We start from the raw sequence: 15,613 nt of genomic DNA on the forward strand, positions 1-15,613 counted from the left end.
AACGCGTTAAAAATATCCGGAAGGAGAGGATACAGGATTGCCTCCCTGCTTCTTCCCCAGGAATTAGAATTTAGAACTGCCTTCCTCTCACCGATAAGCCTGACAAACAGACCATTTGAGGCCATTTCCTCCATTACAAACACACACACACACACACACACACGCACGTACACACATTCAGCATCAAATGCATTCCCGTCAAACAATGGGAGGAAATGAGAGGAATCGTTCGCCAGCCTGGAAGTGAACAGGTTAATGGTGTGATAAGCAGACCAGGGAGCCACTAGGCTTGATAGTGAGAAAAACAGGAAATGGCGTGGTGTGGTGGTGGTGGTGGTGATGGTGGCAGTGTCTGTGCACGTGTGTGTGTGCGCGCGCGCGCTCCTGTTCTGCCTGTGGAATGCGCTCCCCTCACAGATGCTCCTGGAACCGAAGCCACCGCAGCCTGGGGTCCTTTCCGAGCCCCAGGAGCTCTCCAGGCAGAGTAGGGCAACCCCCACAGATGGGAGGGTGGATCCAGGGGAGAGGGAGCGGGCGAGGAGATCTGCAGGAGCCCGGAGTGCCCGGGACCCGGTGCTCTCTCGGGAAGGCTGGTTTTTCACCCCTCTCCTGGAGGAGCCCGGGTTTTCGGCAGGGTTTCTGATGGAAAAAAGGGGTTGCAAACCGTTGACTAGTAGAAAAAGTCCTGGGACAGCTCAGGAGGGCTGCATCCTGAGTCTTGCCGTACTGGTGCCCTTGTTCAGAGCAAACACCCACGCAGAGAGCTCAGACAGGGAGTTGGCTTAAGGGTGAGCTGAATTCAGGTGGGGCTGGGAAGTCATCAGGACTCAGAGATTGTCTGCCTCTCTCTGTCTCAGTGTCTGGCTCTCTCTCTCTTCCCTGGGCCACGTGGTCTCTCCGCGCTCCCCTTCTCTCTTTTCTCTCTCTTTTGATCTGCCAGGGGGATATGCGACCTTGCGGTCTCAATGTCCACCATACACTGACTAGTCTCCAGTGGCTCGATCTGGCGCTCTGTGTCATAAATGTCTATAAAGTGCCACCGTTCGTGTGCTGGGCACTGGGGGGCACCGGGACGCAGGACAAACAAGGCAGACTTACCCTCATGGGCCTACCCCGTCCTTCCATTTCTCCGGGGAGGTAATTCGATGGGTCCCTGGTCTTGGGTTACTGTCCTCCGGTCCGCTCAGCTACAGCAGAAAGAGTCACATGATGCCGAAATGACTAAACTTGAACCTGCAGTGGAGCTGCGAGCCGGCCGGATCCAGCCTGCTACCTGTCTCGTAAATAAGGTTTTATTGGAGCGTGGCCGTATTTATTTGTTTACATACGGTCTGGGGCTGCTTTCACACCAAACTGGCGAAGTGAGTAGTTGTGACAGAGATTACATGGTCTACACAGCCTGCAATGTTTACTATCTGGCGCTTTATGGAGAAAGTTGGCTGAGCCCTGAGCTAGGACGGCAGCTGTCAAAAACTGACGTGTGCCACCAAGTACCGTATAAATGTAAGGAACTCTGTAGTGAAATTATGCCATCCCTCATGCTGCCAGTATTTCAAGAGTCGGCAGGTCCGCCTGGATAAAGTTGTCGAACCTTCTAGATATTATTTTCCACGGTGCCAAACTTGCAGGCCATTTGCAAAAAGACAAATGGAGCTGATCTGTCCAGGTCCTGGTGGCTGCGGATGTGACCTCCGCTGAGCCTGTCTCAAGACGGCGCGATCCCCCAGGGCAGACCGCCGGCGGAGGTACACCTGTCACCCAGGTAGTGTGCTCAGCGTCATGACCAGTAGCTCAGTCATCCTCGCCACAGCTTTCTGAGGTTGGCGCTGTTGTTGGCCAATTTTACTGAAACCGAGGCTTGGGGGGAGGGACCCACAGCCTAATAAAAGTTGGAACCGGGTTAGGACCTGGGTCTGCAGATCCCAGGGCTCCTGCCCTTCGTCCCAGGGCTAACAAGTCTGTGAAAAATCACATATGTAAGTCATCCACTCGGTGAACATTTGAGTGCATCATCTTTGCAAAGTCATTGCCGGGTGCTTTGGGGGACAGAAAGAATGAGCAATGCAGCGTAGCATTTGCTGCACGGAGCATGGCATCTGGGGGGAGTGGGGGGGGGGGGACACTGATGCAGAGGAAACTGGAGGCCGAATGGAAGAGCTCTGCAGAGGTTCGTCCCGATGACCGTGGCAGCAAAAGGGACAACCATCCAGGAACTCTGCTGCCTGAAAGAATCTCGACGATTATACCCGCTGAGGCAGACCCGGGTCCTCGGCTTCCTGCAGACTGCGTTTCCCAAGCCGCCCTGAAGAAGGTGGGGCCACGTGGCCGCTGTGACTGCGTCCCATCCGAGGGGCCCACGCTCCGCTGATCCTCTGTGCTCTTCCCCTTCCAGCTCACCGGAATGGAGACCACCCCCGCACCCCGTGAGACCAAAGAGGACAGTGACAATGACAGAGGCACAAGACAGGAGGCAGGGTGGCCGAATCCCCACTGGAGGATTGCTGTAGGTGCCTGTGCCTGGATGGTTACGTGACCAAGAACGATCTACAGTCATGTTGACCCAGTGAGATTTGGGGGGCTGTTTGTTACAGGAGCCAGAATAATCTAAACAGCTGGTTCCCAACTTTTCCTCGCAGCTAAAATCGCATGTAGGGCTTATTTGACATCCAGGTCCCCGGTTCCACCCCGGGTGTTCTGATTCAGTAGATCTGGACGGTGACCTGGGCACACACGTGAGGGAAAAGCACCAGGTGGTTCTCATACAGACTCTCGGGTTAAGATCCACTGGTGTCTAGGGGCACCCGGGTGACTCGGTCCAACTTTGGCTCAGGTCATGATCTCGTGGTCCATGAGTTCAAGCCCCCCCATTGGGCTCACCGCTGTCTGCGCAGAGCCCGATTCAGATCCTCTGTCCCCCTCTCTCTCTGCCCCTCCCCCACTCACACTCTCTCTCTCAAAAATAAACTTAAAAAAAAGAAGATCCACTGGGGTCTAGAGAGACTCCCACATCTTGCAGATTCTGCAGAAAATGAAAACCAGTGAGGTCACTGTACAAGTGACACAGCTAGTCGGGGGCAGGGTCGGGGGCCAAGAAATTCAGTCTCCTAACGCTGAATTGATTCTGTGACAGATCGACAAGCTCCTTGCAACGTTCTCAAACCTCGATGCCACTGTGGGGGTTTTGCCAAGACGATGTCTTTTGGTTGATAGGGTTTAAATGCAACCAAGTTGTGTACAAGTGTTGAGAAAACTGTTATCTGATTTGGGGGAGGGGTCAAAACAGTGTGTTCATTTGCTTCTGCCTCTCCCCCCCTCCCTCCTCCCCCCTCCCCCCCCTTGCCCCCACTCTGAGGTCAGCACGGTTCCTTTCCCTTCGGACCCTGTGGCCCGCTGACTTCCCTGGAGGGCATCCGCTGTGCACGGGTTTAGTGCTTAGCAACCACACACACGGGCACACGCACACACGCAGACACACAATCACATCATATGCGCACCTCATAACCCCCCCACACATCCACTCCCCCTCCCACATCACACACACCTCACACAGTCACACTCACCCAGCATCCTTCAAGACTGTGCGTGGCATTAAATCAAACATCCTAGGTCGATGTTTGACACGACCCTCAAGACACGAGTTTTTAGAATTTCTGCCACTCTGGTCAAAAGCCTTGATAAAATTTTTACGGGCTTCTTGGATTGTCGCGTAGCTTTCTCGATTGAAGATCGTCGTTAGGAGCCCGGGTCCCCACGGCGGCGTCTGCTCGGTCTGGTGTCCCGGGTGGGCTGGTGGGCCCTCAGCCTCCCCCCACCCCCGCCGGGTGCGGGCCTCTGCGGCTCTTTCTCCGGCTCTTCCGGCCGCTCTCTGGTGGCCCAGCTCACGACGGCAGATGTGCCCCTGTGTCCCGACACGCACCTCGGTCTCCCCAACCCGCTGTGGGCTGTGGGGTGTGAGCCCACCCCAGCCGTCTGCTGGTCGCCCTGACCCTTCTTCCCTCCCCTCCCCCGCACCCCTGGCTCAGCACAGGGTAGGTCCTGGCACACAGTAGGTGCTCCCCAACGCTCAGGAGCACGGATCCCTGTTCCAGCCCAGGGCACACGCTGTCGGATTTTATGTTAACATTTCTGAAAACATGATCCTAGCTGCAAGTCAGGAGACGGTTAAGGAGCAGCAACCACCTCTGGGAACATTTTCCTCGATGAGGAGATTTAGATTCATTAGATTTCAGCATTTACAGAAAAATTTCTTTTTTTTTTTTTTTTTTACCTGCGGGCTCCGAAGAAAATTCCATTCCATATTTTAAAGTCACAGCCCAGATTTTTAATTCCCTAATGGACTTATAACACGAGAAGAATTGCCCCTTAATATGGTATTCTTTCCAGACACCAGATCTCCTCCCATCTTGAGTTTGGCGATGTGACCTCCTCGCTACAGAGCCGAGCTTCCTTCAGCCTTGGTTCCGAGCACATTCACGGAAAGTCTCTTCCCTGGAGTGAGCTCATCGGACAAGCCGCCCCCCCCCCAGCCACCCCCGCCCCTGCATGGGCCCCAGAAGATTCCCGGACAGACAGCCCCCCAGCTTCTCCTCCTTCTAGCGCTCACCGGCCACCATTCCCTGCCCTCACCTTGTCCTCTTTCCCATGTGGCCCTAGCTGTCATTCCTCTCCCCTCACCTGGCAGGGCTCCACTGTCTGGGGTCTGGCTATGGCCTCAGACAGAAATGGTTTGGGGCACTCGTGGGCTCCCGGACATCGGGATGCCAGGCTGGACACTGGCCTCATGAAGGACCAGGAGGGAACCCCTGCAGAGGCAGCCTCCACACCACAGGGACAGGGTGGGCACTGGAGGCCCTGAGGCTGCTCTCTGAGCTGGGTGCTCCTTTGCTGGGCTCTGTCCTGTCCCCCAGCAAGGCGCAGAGGGCTGGGCCAGAAAGGAGAGGCGGGGCTGGCAGCAGCATCCGAAGGGAGCAGTGGGCTGGCTCTGGAAGCCGGGTGGGGCCAGGGGAGAGTCTGCACCCAGGAGGCTCCAGCCAAGGAGGCACGGAGGGCAGCCCCCAGGCCATGCTGACTCAGTGTGAGGTCCCAGGGACCAGGAGAAATGGAAAGGCTTCTGGAGGTTTTAGGCAAGAGAGTGACTTATTCAGACAGTCCCCAGGACCAAGCGGTGATATTTCTTTAGGAAGGCCCTCGTCCTCTGTCCAGAAGCAGCCCCTCCTGTGCTTGTCCCCTGCCACCATGGTCCCCATCCAGGACGGGACCAAGATGGCCCCAGGCTCCCCAGAGCCCCATCAAGTGGCCTCCACAGCCAGGCAGTAGGACAGCCAGACTTGCCCGCCCTGTGAGCCCAGGGAGGCTTGTCACCGCTGGTTACAAGACCGAGGACGGTGTCTGCAGGCCATAGCCAGAGGCTCCTACAGGGCCTGTGGACCCCACGTTTGTCAGGCGTAAGGAAAGTTTTGGGACAAGAGGATCCAGGCCGCAGCCCCAGCCCTGCCACCCACTACCCTGTGACCGGGCCTTGGTTTCCTCTTCTGGGCAAGGAGACAGCAAAGCAAGCCTCACCGGCGGCCAGAGAGGCTGGAGGGGCACCAGCAGGCTAGGCCCAGGTGGGGCCTGTCATGGCACCACGCCACCCCCACCGCCCTGGGGTACATGCCACGACACAGGGTGCCCAGGTGTTACTCGAAGGTGAAAAACCCACCCAGAACCTTTCTAAACATTGTGTGTTTACAACTGAGGCCAAGCCCCAGGGGGGACAGAAAGCACCTCAACCTTCTGACGCTGGCCTAGAGGGCTGGTGCGGGGCCCTTTCTTCTCCTCTTGGGGGTGGGGGCCTTGAGCGGGGGCATTGGGGTCAGGACTGAGCTCCCCAGTTTCCAGGGGCACGGCTGGGACAGGAGAGGTGACGGAGAACCACCTGAACGCCCCCCAGAGAAGACAGAATCAGTGAATATCTGCCCAGGAAAAGTCTGAGATGGGGGGTCCAGCATTATTTATTGCTCAAATGGGGCAGTGCAGGCCAGGGAGGGAATAATGCTTGGCAAATTCAGAGCCTGCCCCTTGAGGAGGATGTGGTCCCCTCTGCCGAGGCCTGCCCCATCCCGTGTCCTTGTCATTTCCGCTCTCTGCTGCCCCCAACCTGTCTGCTTCTTTCCTTCCTCACTCTTCCACTCCTTTCCTTCTCCAAACCCTCAAGGCAGGCTGGGGGGCGGGGGGAGGGGGAGACAGGAGGCAAGGCCTGGGGGGCTCCACTGCCCTTAACAGTTTGGCTGGCAGGGAGGGAGTAACAGACATTCAGGTCCCCAGGGCGTGTGATGCCACAAAAGCTGGAGAAGCAACTGTTTTCTCCACCCCCGCCCAACATCCTGGGCTCTCCCCCAAGCAGCCCTTCCGTGCGCCCCCTCTGTTCCACAATGTTTTACCCTTCCATGCACCCGCTGTGCAACCCTGAAGGCGGGGGCGGGGGGGGGGTGGCTGGCGGCGGGGATCACATTCGCCTTCTATGCATCCTTATGGGCAAACTGACAGCTTGGAGCAGACTCTCCATGGCTTTTCCAGCACAAACCTCCAAGCCCCGGGTCCAGCACACCCGAGCAGGGGGCCCAGCAAACCCGGAGAAACCAGCTCTTCCCGCTCCACTTTCCCGCGTTAACCAGCCCCGTGATGCACACAACTCCCGACAATTATTTTCCCTTTTTGACCTTCAACCACTCAAATGATTTCTTTCTCACTCTGAGTCATTCCCGAGGGGCGGCACGGCCCAGGTGGGGAGGGGCAGCCTGGAGATGAGCCACATCCCATTTCCCCTCCCAGGGGATCGTGGTCCGAGGCTCAGCCCCCCGCTCCCGACCACTCAGGGCCGAGCTGACACCATCGCGTCGCACGCCCGGGCCATGCATAATTGACGAGCCTCGTTCTCCCCGCGCGCAGCCCTGAGTCGTCAGGGGCGTGATGTTAAAGGCTTCCTGGGAAGCGCTGCTCTTATCTCCAAGTGGGGTAATTAATGTCACACAGGGGTTTCCAGTTCTGATTCCGGCTGCAGCTTTGACCCCCTACAATTCCTCCCTGGATGTTTCCAGAAGCACCCGGGCCTTTAGTATCTGTCAGCTCAAAGGAGTCCCATCCACTCGTACCTGCTCCTATTGTCGTTAAAGGAAGAGGCCCACGGGGCTGGGGTCCAGGCCCTGTGCCAGGGCATCAAAGTGTGGGAGGCAGCCACCACCCGGCAGCCGACCCTGCTTGCTCGTGTCAGAGGGCCGGCCGCCCCTCGTCAGCCTCCACTGCCTGTTCATGAACAGCTAGTCCCTCTCTCTAAAGGAGAGGCTGTTTGAAGCTAGATTGAGCGGCTGGTTTTGGGGTCTGAGCTCCGCCCACTAGGCAGCCGCTGACCCAGTGTTGTTCGAAGCTGCCAGAAGCTTTGAGAAGCCGGTTGTCAGCAGCGCCACGGTGTTAGAGGTGTGCGAGCCGAGCCCCAGATTGGTGAGGAACCGTGCGTAGGGACACACACACACACACACACGAGGACCAGGACCCAGACTCAGGTTCTCCAAATGCCACTCTCTTCCCTCTGCCCCAGCAGTGGCCAGACCACCGTGACAATCCCATCCCGTGCGGACGCCTCCTCTCCCCCCAGGACACTGGAGAGAACGTGGTAACTCCCTCTTCACGCGCTGGGGAGAAGCTGGGAGGCATTGCTCCTTCCCTGGAAGTGGAAGGAAGGGGAAAGGGGGCATCTGGGGGCTCGGTGGGGTAAGCGTCCAACTTCGGCTCAGGTTCATGATCTCATGGTTCATGGGTTCGAGCCCCGCCTCGGGCTCTGTGCCTGGAGCCTGTTTCAGATTCTGTGTCTCCCTCTGTCTGTCCCTCCCCTGCTCGTGCCCTGTCTCTCTCTGTCTCTCAAAAATGAATAAATGTTAAAAAAAAATTTTTTTTAAAGAGGATGGGGAAGAGACACTCGATAGCCTCTTGCACACACATGTGCATGCACACACACACCCTCACACACGCACACCATGGGCCTGGGTTTGAAGCGCGCAGGAACCTCAGAACTCTACACTAGCCTGCGGGGGTCAGAAGGGCATATAAAGGGACTTTAACTCTACTATGTAGGAGACCGCTTTGTCTGGGCTGGTCAGGGGTCAGTGGGGAAGGCCCTAAGGGATGCCAAGTCCCCCCTGAGGATTCCTGCAGCTCTGGACAGTTGTCAGGACTGGGCTAAGACCTGGAGTACTGAGCGGGGAAACTGAGGCAGCCACCCAGGAATGCAGCTCACACCAAAGCCTTAGCGTGTGCAGAGGCTGTGTGTCCCTGTGTTTGGCTACCCAGGGCTCATGGCCAGCACGTCAGATGCCAGGCGAGTAACATCCTCCCACCCACTGTCTCTCCTGTGGCTGCAGCCGTGTTGTGGAGAGAGAGAGAGAGAGAGAGAGAGACCCTGTGACCAGCAGGGTGGGGCGGGACGAGCAGGTAGAAACTGCCTCTTCCTTTTCTCCTTCCCCTCTGTGGCTTTCTGGTTTCTCTTTCTCTCCTCTCTCAACTTACCCTGTGCTCCCTGGATTCGGGTCACAGCCCGAGATGCATTATGCAGTGTAGGCCCTGGGGGTCTGAAGCAAACCCAGAATACAGGAAATAATGAGGGGTGATGGGAGCTGGGAGTCTCGAGCAACGGAATGACAGAATAAAGAAGGAAACAAAACGGCACAAGGAATTAAATAAGGGGAAAAGCCTTTCGAAATAACATCATGGAGAGCATTTCACGAAGCATCTTGGGATTTCCCTGCAGACCCTGGGGCAGAAGCCATTCCTATCCTTTTTCTGCTGTCACTTCAACGAATCTCTCCAGAGTCACTGATATTTCTCGTTAGCCTCAGGCTGGAACTCGGAGCTTCCTAGATATTAAACATTAACATTGGCACATGCACTTCTCTTAAAGCAAGAACAAGCTAAAATAGAGAATTCACAAGTCAGCTGCCCTGTGATCATTTTCGCTGCCTATGGTTCAAGGATTTGACATTTTCATTCACACACTGCACAAATGTTTATGGAGCACCCACTGAGCTCCTGGCTTGGTTTTGAAGGCAATGGCTCCATTTAAAAACCTGGTTGAGATTCTTTTTTTTTTTCTTTTTTACATATTTTTAACATTTGTATACTTCCCCAAATGACCAGTCCACTTAATCCCACAGATGGCCATCTCAGAAGAAGAAACAAAAAGCGTTGGTCCGATGTGAGTAGCCGGGAAAGAAGAAGGTGGGGCTGTGGTCGCCTGCAGTTGTGGATGTCAGATCCCGGGGCCCCGGGGACAGGGGCTGCATGCCGGGAGCGCAATCTGGTGACCCCACGGCACACAGCACTGTGTGTCCGAAGAGACTGTGGCATGAGGCCGGCCCAGGGCCGGGGTGCAGGGTGTCCCAGGGAGGGCCTGGCTTCTAAGGCAGGTGGACGCTGAGGGGCTTACCCTCCAGAAGCTGCATGGACAGCTTCTCCACGGGAAGAGTCTTGCCCCCACCCCCCCCCCACACCCCCACTTTACCTCCCCCAGTTGCAGTTAAAGGCAAGGACCGAGGTGGGCACTTGATGGGTTTTGCCTTCACCCAGAAGGTCATGATCTCACCAGTGATCACTTTTTTAAAAATTTTTTTAAGTTTACTTGTTTATGTTGAGGCAGAGACAGTGCAAGTGGGGGAGGGGCAGAAAAAGAGAGAGAGAGAGAGAGAGAGAGAGAGAGAGAGAGAGAGAGAGAATCCCAAGCAGGTTCCACGCCGTCAGGTCAGAGCCTGATGCGGGGCTGGAACTCACAAAGCAGCAAGATCATGACCTGAGCGGAAACCAAGAGTCAGACGCTTCACCGACTGAGCCACCCGGGCGACCCATCACCCGTCTGTAAATTGATGGCTGTAAAAAAAAAAAAGAGAGAGAGAGAAGAAAAGAAAAAAGAAAAAAAATTATTCTACATCAAGGCTTTCTTTTCTTTTTTTAAAATTTTTTTTTTTAACATTTATTTATTTTTCAGACAGAGAGAGAGAGAGCATGAACAGGGGAGGGTCAGAGAAAGAGGGAGACACAGAATCTGAAACAGGCTCCAGGCTCTGAGCTGTCAGCACAGAGCCCGACGCGGGGCTCGAACCCACGGACCGCGAGATCATGACCCGAGCCGAAGTCGGACGCTTCACCGACTGAGCCACCCAGGCGCCCCTCTGCATCAAGGTTTTCAAAGCAAATAGAGTAATTTGACAAAATTCAAAACCCTCCTGCAACTCGGAAAGGGGTCACGATGGCACGGGAAGGACCCTAAACCAGGAGTCAGGGGCCTGGCGTCTCCCCTTAGCTCTGTTCCCAAGTCACCAAACAAACTTGGGGCCCTCCTTCCCTTTTTAGGTCTTTTCTCCTGCATTCGCTTGAGTTCAAAGCCATTCGCTGTGCCCCTTACTCTGCTTCGGCTGGTGCAGGCAGCAGCTACGGGTATGTCTAATACCCAGTCCCTCCCTCCGGCGGCCCTGCGGGATGACGGCACACGGTCCCATCTGCCACCATGGCAGTAGCTCCTTAGCTGTCCCGGGGCCACGGAGGAGCAGAAACGGATACATCTGGATGCATGGAGGCCAGGGATGGGATCACTGTGGACTCCAAGTGCAAGGACAGCAGGGTGACATCTGCTCTATGGTGACAGCAGTGGGGATGGAGAAGGGGAGAACAGGACTAGATGACTAATCAAATTCTCAGGGCCTCAGTTTCCCCATCAAAGCAGGGGGCTAACTATACCTGACAAGCCCTAACCAGGACACCTAGCTGAAGCGTGGTCACAAACAAAGACTCGTTTGCAAACCACCAGGTGCACGGCAATGGCGAGCCCCATGAAGAAGGGAAGAGGAGAGCCCGACGGGGTAAGATAGATGTTGCTTCACTTTCATGTGTGAGGCTTATTTAATAAAGCTATTTAAGGAGGAAAAAACTCCAACTAAGTTTAGGTAGAAGAAAAGGCAGACTGCAAGCCTCCTAAAGATACCAGTTGGTGATGGTTGCAAGGCAAAAAGGAGAAAAGTTAGAAAAAAGAAAAACAGCGACTGTCATAGACTCTGTCTTGAACGTTTTTAGGAACACTGTCCCTTCTATGACCTCGTTGTTCTCTTGCTGCTAAGCAGGAGATGGCCTGATCCCCGGGGGGCCCGGGAGCCAGCGTGGATGGCTACCGTGGCCCGCCGCAAGGTGGTCAGCCAAGGTCCCTCCTGCAGGAGGGTCCCAGACGGGTGCATGCTGCTGACGAGGGCTTTGAGTCCAGCATTCGGGGCATCCGTGCGGCTCCCAGGGGTTCCTGTAGGAATCCGGAGACGGCTTGTGCGCCAAGATTGGTTTGACCCAACAGTGGCAGTGGATACCTGGAGTATTTGAGAAGGTACCTGCTCCATCCTGCGCCTTTGGAGTTCTTTAGGTTGTGTCCTAAATTGTCCATTACTTTCTCCATCAATAGTAGTTGGAGGGGTGCCCGGGCGGCTCAGTCGGTGAAGCGTCCAGCTTCGGCTCGGGTCATGATCTCACAGTTTGTGAGTCCAGGCCCCGCGTCGGGCTCTGTGCTGACAGCTCGGAGCCTGGAGCCTGCTTCGGATTCCGTGTCTCCCTCTCTCTCTGTGCCTCCCCACTCGCACTCTGTCTCTCTCTCAAAAATAAAGATTAAAAAAAATTTTTTTAAATAAAATAAAAGAGAACAGTAGCTGGAGATTCTGGGGCCCCAGGGTGGCTCAGTTATGCATCCGACTTTTGGTTTCGACTCAAATCACGATCTTGGGGTTCGTTCATGAGTTCAAGCCCAACGAGGGGCTCTGCACTGACATTATTCTCTCTCTCTCTCTCTCTCTCTCTCTCTCTCTCTCAAGAGAAATAAATAAACTTGAAGAAAGATAGTAGTTGGAGATTTCATTTTAATTTTCGCTTTAGTAGAGGAGACTTCTGTTCTTTTCAATACATATAATATCTCCTGAATAGCACCTGGAAGAAATTAGCAGGTTCGAAGTTCTCGGAAACCCATGCTTACTTGCGAAAGTGTGAGTAAATATGGAAGCAAGATGCTGTTATTATTTATGTATTTTTAAAGCTGGTTTTCCTGACTCCTCCAAATGTCTGCCTCCCTCACAAAGCATTAGCCAAATGATACATAAACACATTTCTGACCCTTCTGAGGACAGCTGCACAAAGCGACTTGGACAGGGCTAGAAAATGAAGAAACGTGGGGCTGCCCTCTTTTTTTTTTTTTTTATTTTTTTTATTTTTTTTATTTTTTTTTTTCAACGTTTTTTATTTATTTTTGGGACAGAGAGAGACAGAGCATGAACGGGGGAGGGGCAGAGAGAGAGGGAGACACAGAATCGGAAACAGGCTCCAGGCTCCGAGCCATCAGCCCAGAGCCTGACGCGGGGCTCGAACTCACAGACCGCGAGATCGTGACCTGGCTGAAGTCGGACGCTTAACCGACTGCGCCACCCAGGCGCCCCATTGCCCTCTTAATTCCAGATGCTGTCACGGCTTTGATGGCATATCTCAGAGGGGGGACACTCTCCTGCCTCTCAGAGTGCAGATCAACGCATGAGTCCCACCCAGCTTCCCGAGACGAGGAAGCAAGTGCTTATGGGATTTAAATGGCCGCAACCAACGGGCCTCGGGACACCCCGGTGACTTGGAATGTGCAGGTTTGGATGCCCAGGCAATGTCTGCAGTGTCGTCTTCCCAACAGGGCTGGCTCGTGTCCCGCCAGCATTAAGAAATCGGCGGACGGGCTCTGTGTGCTCCCCTTCCCGTGGTCTGGTCACGGCTCAGATCCATCTCGAAGACCCCGGGCTGAGGAGGACCCAGGCCAGCTCTGACACCGTATCCATCCTTCCATCCCCCGGGGCCTGGCACACCAGGGCTGTGCCACGCCGGCTGTGTGGAGGCCCAGCCCCCGGCTCACTGCCACCCCGCAGGCCAGCCTCACCGTGCTGGGGGCTGCTTGGGGCCTACTGTCTGTCGTGAACGAGATCACCCCGGTCTGTCCCCCTCCGAGATTGTGACACCTCGAGGGGAGGTCCTCCTCACCTGGTAACCCAGCCCCGGGCACAATGCGAATTTGTTGAATCGATGACGGCAATTTGCTTTATAAACAGATTCTTACAGCTGGTTAACATCAGTTTTCAAATGCTTTTCGCTGCTTCCCCTTGTTGGGGCGTCTACAACACAGGCCCTGGGGTAGGTCGGGGACACCCACGGGAATAATGCATATCTTCCCTCGAGGGGCTCATAGTCTAGTGGGAAAGATTGGGGGGGGGCAGGTCATTTCAGGATGACACCCTATACAACTGCCTGCTTCTCTCCATCAGTTCCCAGCTTCAAGGCCACCCTCTCCAGGAGTCTGCCCTCAACACCCCGTTCAATGCAGGCTGCCCTGACTCTCTCGGTCAAAGCACCTGCTGATCTCTTTCAGCAGTAGCTATAATTCTGATCTGATTTTTATTTATTTGTTACTTGTCTCCCCCTAAAATACAAACACAAAAGCAAGAGGCTTGTCTAGTTAGTCCTCTGCTGTAATCCCAGTGCCTAGCACCCACAAATAAGTATCCCTTATACGAAGGAACGTACACAGTGACATTTCTGACCGTGTATTACAACTTATGGCCCTTCCTGCCTTGGCATCCTTTCGTTTTGGGCTTTTCTCTCTGGGATATCATTTAATTCACTCATTTGTTTTGTTTATTGCCTGCCCGCCCCTTCTAGAATGTACATTTTGTGCAAACAAGGATTGCTGGCTGCTGTGTTCACTGTTGTTTCCCTAGTGTATAGAACAGGACGCATAGCACACACTCAGTAAATACTTTTTGAGTGAACGGATGTCAATGCTACGTTGGAGTTAACAGGAGAATAATTTAACCCACGAAGGCAAGCAGTGGTCACAGAAGTCTTTCCGCAGGGTACGGCCTCTGAGCTCTGTCATAAGTCCTCAGGAATTAACTTACCGAAAGTGATCCGAGAACAAATAGAAAATCTGAGTAGTTCTATGACCACTAAATAAAGTGGCTTAATACTTACTTAAAAACCATCTGCGAGGCCCAGATTGTTTTACCAGAGAATTCTACCCTCTTTCGACTTCCAATCTTATATGAACTCTTCTAGAAAATAGAAAAAGAGAAACCATTTTGTGAGGCTACTATAACCTCGATAATAAAACCAGGGAGGGGCAGTAGGGGAAGGAAAATCATTGGCTAACGTTGTTCACAAGTTTCATGCGAAAGTCTCAATGGGACTCATGCGAAAGACTCAATGGGATATTTGCGATCCAAATCGATCAATGACTGTAAAATAATAATGCATAATCATCAAGTTGGGTCTATCGTAGGAATGTGAAGATGGCTTATTAGCAAACGGTTGATAATTTCACTGTATTAAGATTTAAAGAAAAATTAAATTGGCACCTCATTAACTGCAGACAAAGGCAACAAACAAAATTGAACATTTACGATAAAACCTTAGCAATCTAGAAAAAGATGGCAATTTATTTAACTTGATAGAAAGAATAAATTAAAAATCTATATAAGCATCACAATTGCAGGTAAAGCATTTAAAAGCACTCCTTTTAAAAAGATGAATAAGTCAAGGATGTCTGTGATCACTGCTTTTATTCAACTGGAAAAGTTGGCATAAAGTAAAGTAAAGAAAGGGTTGACTGATAAATGGCACTTGGGAATTGGTTATCCAGATGGAAAGAAATCTGATCCTTGCCTCAGATTACATGGAGGAAAAAAGACATAAGCATAAACACTAGGAGAAAAAAATAGAATAATTCGACAAAACTTGAAACATTCCTGCTAATCAAAGATACCATAAGCAGAAAAAGACAAACCACAAGCAGGGAAAAGATATTAGCAATATATATAACCCAAAACAGATTCTTATCCAAAATACATTTTTGATTTTTTCCGATCATTTACAAAAATCCTTAGAAGAATAAAAGAAATACGAGCAAAAGTTACCCAGACGTTTCACACAATGGGAAACATGACAGTCCACTTATAATCAGGGAATGCCAAATCACAAGCATAACGAGATTGTCCCCAAATCTTTTAAATGTGTTGTTAGAGAGTTGAGGCAACCATGTAGACTGAAGGGGATTTTCTTTATGGGCCACTGATGAGCCACATAAACGACTCCAATCGTTCTGGCAAATTATTTGACAACACCTAGTACAATTGAAAATTTTACTTGCCCGCTGATTTTCAGTTCCATTTCTGCATGATCATGGTACCCTTGAAGAGCTCTTGCCCATATGCATGAGGAGATATGTTGATGGTGTTCACAGCAGTAAGGTTTGTGAGCGAAGAGAGAGAGAAAGAGAGGGAGAGAGGACAAGAAGGAAGAAAGGGAGGGAGGGAAGGAAGAAGATAAATTAAAAGCAACCTGAATGCCCTCAATAAGAGAACCGATGTAAACACATACACGCCTTCACATACACCAAAACATCGGACAGGACTGAGAGTGAATTGACTAAGGCTTACAACCCGGAACCTCTCAAAAACACGATAGTAGCCAAAAGTTGCAAGTTGCTGGAGAATACATAGAATATGATATCATCTATATAAGGGTTTGTATTTAT

Source organism: Panthera leo, chromosome D2 (assembly GCF_018350215.1).
Source record: "Panthera leo isolate Ple1 chromosome D2, P.leo_Ple1_pat1.1, whole genome shotgun sequence".
NCBI lineage: Eukaryota > Metazoa > Chordata > Mammalia > Carnivora > Felidae > Panthera > Panthera leo.